Source organism: Corylus avellana, chromosome ca5, assembly GCF_901000735.1.
Source record: "Corylus avellana chromosome ca5, CavTom2PMs-1.0".
Classification (NCBI taxonomy): Eukaryota; Viridiplantae; Streptophyta; class Magnoliopsida; order Fagales; family Betulaceae; genus Corylus; species Corylus avellana.
In genome coordinates, this window is record NC_081545.1 from 23,094,754 (window position 1) to 23,102,633 (window position 7,880).

The 7,880-nt window shown below is 33.3% G+C and overlaps 1 pseudogene; it reads left to right on the plus strand.

The window, feature by feature from the left end:
• The window catches only part of LOC132181959 (probable CoA ligase CCL9), a 9,995-nt pseudogene extending 4,364 nt beyond the window's left edge, over positions 1-5,631 (plus strand).
• Positions 5,632-7,880: the final 2,249 nt, after the last annotated feature.

Genomic DNA, 7,880 nt, shown 5'->3' on the forward strand with positions numbered 1-7,880 from the left:
CAAATGAACAATTCTGTGGCTATGAACTTTCATATTTAGGTATACTTTCTAAGTTTTGGTGTGTTTTTGATCTTCCCTGTTGATATGGTTGTCTCTCTTACTTGAACACTCTAATCTTATTACTTATTATCTACGGACGTTTGCTATCAAAAGGGGATGCATATGTTGTCCAAGTCTTGAAATTGATGGGCGTGTTAGTATGTGGAGGTAATAGTGGTTTGATGGAGTTGAAACTAATTTGCCGCATAAATTTAAGCAAAGAAATAAGGCTGAAGTATTTGTGGAAACTAATCTGTTAAGAAAGGGAATCAAAATGTTTAAGCTTCAGTCTTTTCCATTATTTTTATTTATCAAAATAAAAAGGCTGCAGTCTTTTACCTTTATTGTAGAAGAATTGATAACATATAATCATTGTGTCAATTTGTCCCACTCGAGCTGATATACAAGTGGCAATTGCTTATAATGGGTAATGTTGGGATGGGCATGTTATTTCATTGTCTCATTGTGGTGCCATTATATGTTCTTTTGTGTGTGTGAGCTCAATCAGTGACTTTACTTAATTGCCTTGTTGTGGTAACATTATATGCTTCCCTCTCTCTCTCTCTCTTTTTTTTTGTTGGTGTTGAGTCAATCAGAGCCTTAACATGATTGTTTCTTCTTATAATGGTTCATAGATCTTATTTTTTGTTGGAAGTTGCCACGTAACATTGTAGAATGTAAAATTTCTTCCTGTAAGATACTATGCTAGGGTTTGTGACTTTAGCTTGTTTATTTTATTTTATTTTATTTTTTTTTTGGGGGGGGGGAATGCCTTTTAGTCTAGGAGACCATTGACAATATTGTTTACATTGTGTCTTTGTAGCATATTGTATATTTTGTGGCTTTTATGATTGTTTGTGTGGCAATGATCTCACTTTCATTATTCAACTGGTGAGAGAAGCACATATTTGTCATTCAACTGGAGAGAGAAACACTTGTATCTGATGTAACTGATATCAACCTAGCTAGAGGAACTACATATTTAATTATTTGGTATCAAAGAATGTCTGTGGTCATACCATAAAAGTGTGGCATTAGGAGTGCTGATGGTTCTTACAAGTGGCTTTGTTTGCAATGCAGGACGGATAGTGCCTTGAGGTTCGGTTGGTTTTTCCTGTTCTACTTGGTAGGTGCCATATGTTATATCATCTTATCCTAGCAATACTCCTCATGCATAGGTGGTATACTTTTCTTTCTATTAATCAATTTGGCATAATGCAGATTCACATTGGGTTTTGTATTTTCGCTGCTATTGCGCCGCCAGTTGTCTTTCATGGGAAGTCATTGACGTAAGTTAATTGATTTCTGAGCTGTGTGGACTGAAGTTTCAAACGGGTTTGATTTCCATATTAATATAGCATATAATTATATTTGTAATGAAGCCTGTTGTGGAAGTAGATTTGACGAAAATAATGCTCGAGCACTTTAGTTGTTTTTCACATGTTTAGCGGTGGTAGCATACAAATTGTAGTCAAACAATATAATGTTTTAATTATGTCTACAATAAACTTGTCCTTGCTATTTCTGAGCTGTATGAACTTAAGTTTCAAACAGGGTTGATTACCATATTAATATAGTATAGACAAGCTGTTTGTTGTGGAAGAACATTTGACGAAAATAATGCTCAGGGATTTTGGTTGTTTGTGACGTGTAGTGACGGGTATATGAAAGTTGTAGTCGAACACTATAATTTTATAATTATGTCTACAGTGAACTTGTTCTTGGTGGGAATAAGATCCTTAAGAATGAACATATAGTAAAGTACATGGTAAAGGAGCTGGATTGTCTTATGGAATTTTCAGGGTCTCTTTGTCATTTTTCTTTTTGTATTCTATAGCTGATTCTGCTACCCCACACCACAGAACCTTTTTTTCTATAAAACCTTGCTGTAGATAGTAAAGGAATTGGATTATATTTTTTTGGAAAATTGCTATTATCCGATTGTTGATTTGCATAAAGTAAATGAGACAGCTTGGTGCTACAGTGAACCTATTTTCAATGATTAAGAAATTGTTATGTATAGAGTACAGTGGACAACTTTCTTGTAACTTTTCCATAGCATATTCAGGCTTGTTGAAAAGCAGTGTGGCTTGCAACTGTTGTTATAAATTATTTATTTATTTAAATTTCATACGTTTATGGTTAATTCATATAAATTTTTCTTCTTTTTCTAATTCAGGGGAATCCTTGCAGCAATCGATGTCTTCAATGACCATGTATTGATTGGGGTACGTTGTTCCGTTAATGGCTCTTATTACTGCCTATTTTGATATGAAACTGCAGAGTCATGGGATGTTTGTGCAGTTGGTGGGGGTAGTTATCAATGAATTTTAGGTTGATTTATTCTACTTCTTATGTTCTTCATAGTATAAAGCTGTCTAATAGGAGATATGTAATGGTGTAGAATGTGCTGCAAAAGGAAAAGAGTGCTTTTATTTTTCTTTTTTAAATCTCATTGATGTAAATGATTCAACATTACAAAAAATGAATGAGTAGAGTGCTTAGTGGGAAAACAGACCTATGTACCTAGAAGATGTCATAATAAATATGGTAAGGGTTATTTGCCTTTTTTCTTATAATGCTAGCTTTCTAACACCTCTTACTTTTAAAAGCAAATTTACTGTCTTATGGCCTTGAATAGTGAAGGCCAAAATTCATAGTTTGGGGAATAACAAATGCAACATATTAATGTTTTATATTCATGCAAGTTATTGGATTTGGTGTTGGGGTTTTACCTAATGTGTCGGTTGGTTTTACTGCAGATATTCTACTTAGTTGGCTTTGGCTTGTTTTGCTTGGAGTCGCTTCTACTTAGTTCATGCTCAAAGGCTGCAGTATTTGGCTTTTGCAAGTTGTTTAGGTAAGGGAGGTCATATATTTCAGTCTATTTACATTATTTTTCTGTTGTAAGTTCTTGAAATCTTCTCATCTTGCTAATATTACATTACGCGCAGCTTGTTATGGAGTAGTGATTCTCCTTTTCTTTTTTTTACCTGTGTCTAGGAACCAAACAAAGGAAAATAATTTCCTTTCCTTTTCTCTTCTACTTTCTTCTCTGTAACCACAATGCAAAGGAGAAACACTTCTCCTCCCCCCTCTCTTCCCTTCCCTTTGCTTGGCCGTTTTTCTCTTCTTTCTCCTTTCCCTCTTTGCAGCCAATATAGTTTTATGGTTTTTTGCCCCCCTTATTTCTCAATTTAATTTTGGATAATATGTGTTTTTTATTTTTTATTTTATTTTTTTTATCCATTTTGCATATGTTGTCTTTCTTTCTGTTTATTTCTTTTTCTTTCTTATAATTCCTCTGTACTTAGGTTGTGTACTCTTTTGTCACTTATTCGTTGATTACTTACCAGAAAAAAAATCTTTAAATTTTTTTCCAAAAGTATCTTTGCACTTCCCTCTAGGTTTTTTGTATTTGTTTTTAAATCCTAACTCAGCTTCATATTTCTCATTCCCATTATCTATGGACATCTTTTTCCTCTTTTGTATTTTTATGCTGCCTCCCATTTTTGCTTGCCATACTACTAATTTTTCTCTAAATGTTGTCTAGATCCGAAATTCCCTTGTTAGGCTCCAGTTGTGTTTTTGCTTGGCAATAATATTCCTTAAAAACCATTCGTGCAGCAAATATCTGATGCTCTTGTAGTGCTGTTTGTGCAGGTATAGTTCTTTGTCTTGTTTTCAAACGAAAAGACTGGATCCGACGGCTTTTTGGTTGCTAAGAAATTACGAACTTTAATGATTGTCTTGTAATTTTGTGAATTTTTGGGTTCTACTTATCAAAAAATTTTTTTTTGTGAATTTTTGGGTTCTACGATCTGTTTGATTGCTGAGAATATGAAATTATGATTTTTATAGTCTTACTTTTCAGAAAATTTTATGTATACTTGTTCAATAATCTAGACATTAAATCTATTTATAGGATAATATATGTATATTATTAAAATTATAATGGTAATAATTATAGTGATACATAATATAGGGAATGAAGCATGTGCATTGCATGTGTCATCCCAACTATATATATATATATGCTTTTTTTTTTTTCAATTTTTTTAAAAAATTATTTTTAATCAATAGTGGCGACTCTATAGTCGTTGCTATTTAGTTTTTATTTTTTTAATTCATTAGTGGCAACCTTAAAAGTCGCCAATATTTAGCTTCACCATCGGTTTACTACCAACCACCAAATAGTGGCCGCGTGTTGCCGCTATTTGTAAATAGCGGCCACGTACAAATAGCGGCAACTTTTTGCTCATTAGCGGTGACTTTGGGTCGCCACTAATGACCATAATTTTTGTAGTGCATACGGGCGATCTCGGGTACTTTGATTCAAACGGGTATTTGCATCTTGTTGGTCGGATCAAAGAGCTCATTAATCATGGAGGTAAATTTTTCAAGATTTCTAGCTCTGTAATATCACTCCAATATCATGGTTATTAATTATAATTTTGCAGGGGAGAAAATATCACCGATTGAGGTGGACGCAGTACTTTTGTCTCATCCTGAAATTTATCACCGATTGAGGTGGACGCAGTACTTTTGTCTCATCCTGAAATTGCTCAAGGAGTCCTTCGGGGTTACTGATGACAAATACGGCGAAGAGGTAATAAGAGGAACAAGTAGTACGTACAGTGCCTTTTTTTATTTTTTATTTTTGTTGTTGTTTATTTTATTTAATTTATTGATGATGTTGTGTTCATCAATCCAAAAGAGAATTTACGTGAAGCCGTTGACAGTGGCATACACGTACATGTCACTGTTTGTTTGTTGATTTGGCCCCATCACCCATGGTGTGATGGAAAGTTTGAAACGTACGCCAGAAAGCAGCATGATCTATAGCAAAATAATTGTTTGTATGTTTGTGATTCCACCGTTATAAAATACGCATAAAGGACAAAACAATAATAATAAAATAATTTAGAAATTAAGAATTAAAAAATCATCACTACCCTAAAGTACCCTCTTTGTTTGAGTAGAGGATGAAGAATACAAATCTGCCTCGTGGAAAAAAGTAGACGAGTCATCATCAGTGCCTTTCACGTCAAGTCAGTGAAGAAATGTTGGATTTTGAAGCATTAATAATTTATCTTAATGCAAATTAAGATATATATATATATATATATATATATATATATATAATTTGTTTTGATTGTCTGGTTTGGTAATTAACAGATAAATTGTGCAATCATACGGAGAGAAGGATCAAAGATTGACGAGGCAGAGGAACTGAGATTTTGCAAGAAGAGTCTTGCGGGCTTCAAAGTCTCGAAAAAAGTATTTATAACTGATTCTCTCCCGGAGACAGCCACTGGGAAGATCCAATGGCGTTTTGTAGCGGAGCACTTCCTTGCTCAAATCTCTACCGCTAAAGTCCCTAAGTTTGGAGCCTAGACAAACATTATCCATGCATCTGCATGCGTATTTTATATAAGTCGTGAATGTTCAAACAAAAATTTAAAAAAAAAAAAGAAAAACAAAAGAAAGAAAGATGGATTTCTCTACATTTAATATGTAGATGAACAAATAAAAATTATTCTTCGTGGCAATCGGTCACAACAGATAGGAAATATATTATATATTTCATTTTATTTTTTATTTTTTATTTTAAACCGTGACTCTTCCAGGCAATCGGTCACAACAAGTGTCTTATTTGTGGCTCTAACTAGCTATGGATTGGATATTCTTCGGTCTAAAATGGACTGGAGAGAATCTTGTTATTTAGTCTGGAGAAAATATCTTTCAACTTATTTAAAATAGTAATAAGTGTCAAAAAACATTTAAAACGTTAGTCTACGTTAGTGAACTGCTATTAATTACTTTAAGAATTTAATGTGCATTTTAAATGTTTATAGACACTTAGCACTATTTTAAATGAGTTGGATGATTGATATTTCCGCCAAACTAGTTTAGAGGAAATTTTTGTCCAAATTACTCGGCACAAAATAGTTTTCCCTTTACAAAGTCCTCAACAGTAAGTTTTCCAACAAACCTAACCCTAAATCAATAAGATAATACAGGGTAGATTGTGTTGTGATTATATACAATTTATCCCATTCATACGGGAAAAAAGAAAAATGTTAAGAGTCTAATAAAACTCTCACATTTTGCTCATCAAAATCCTAGGGGACAAAGTATCATTTGCTAAGTTGATGGCAAATGACACTTTGCCACATAGGATTTTGATGGGCAAAATGTGAAAATTTTATTAGATTCTAGCCTATCTTCGAAAAAAAAGATATGATGTGCCGTGCATGACTCAATTATTAAATGAGCTGCTCGTGGATACGAAATTAAACTCGATTATTAAACGATACATATTCGTATAAAACTCCGCTCGCTGGTTTTAAGTTCACAAACATACTCGTATAAGGTTCGGCTTGTATATATTTACATATATACATATTAATTAATAAATATAGGTATATATACTAATTAATAAAAGGGAAAACTTCACTTACCCCATAAACTTAGGCACCTTTTGCAAACAACCTCCCAATGTTCAAAGTTTTCAACTTTGGTGTATCTAACTTTCTTTTAGTTCCAAATACGCCTTGCCGTTAGATATTATAGTTAAATCAAACGGTATAATGAATGAAAGGCCTTTATACCTCTAAAATTTTTAAAATTTCAAATTTACCCTTATATATAAATAAAAAATTATTATTATTTTTTTTTTTAAAAAAAGGTGACCCACCGGCGGGTCACCTTGGTGACCCATCGTGGGTCACAAGTACTAACCCTCCATGGGTCTCAAGGTGACCCATCGTGGGCCACCAGGTGACCCTCCGTGGACTGTGGGCCACTAGGTGACCCATGTAGGGTCAACTTGTGACCTGCTGTGACCCACCGTGGGTCACCCGTCTTCTTCTTCTTTCTTTTTTTTTTTTATTTGTTTATTATATTTTTTATAATAATAATAATAATATGACCCATGAATCACAATACCGGTGGGTTAGATCTACCGGTGAATTCACAGGTCAAGAGTTTTTTAATAAAAAATAAGGGCATTTTAGGTATTTCACACCCCCGTTAGGATTTAATAGAAAATTCTAACGGAAGGGGGTAACTGAAACGAAATAAAAGTCCAATACACCAAAGTTAGAGACTTTGAACATTTTAGGGTGTTTGCAAAATGCGCATAAGTTTAGGAAGATAAGTATAGTTTCTCCTTAGTAAAATAACTTATATGGTAATAGTATATTACTTATTAAGTAACAATTTAACAATAGTCATTGTAATTTTATATAGTACTAGTGGGGATGGCATGTGCTTAGTTCTCTATCTTATGGATCAATATTATTGTTAATATTATAATATCTAAATTATTGAACAAATATTTATTGAATTTTCTAAATTATTGAACAAATATAATTGATGCAGAGATACTCTTGGCGTGAAAAATAATGCTGATATTATTTTAAGAATGTTTGGCTTGCGTAATGAAGTCATGTTCCAAAGGTTCTACAAGAAGTGAAAAGTATTTGTTGGTACAGCAAAAAAAGTAAAGGAAAAAAAATGGAAAAAAGAAGAGAAAATAAGTACCCTTTGTGTTTAAATACCATATTTCACATTTAACCTATTGAATACTTTGATTTCAATAATGATTGACAATGCCTGAAAGACAAACAAAAAAATCTGGAACACGATTAATCAATGGTGTGGAGGAAGATCTGGAAAATAAGGGGCCTAGGGTGGTGAAAACCTTTCTTTGGAAGGGCTATAACAACATATTAGCTACGAAGAGCAACCTTCATAAATGGGGTATCACCCAAGATCCATTATGCCCCATATGTGGACTGGAATATGAGACGGTGGAGCACTCCTTGTGGAGTTGC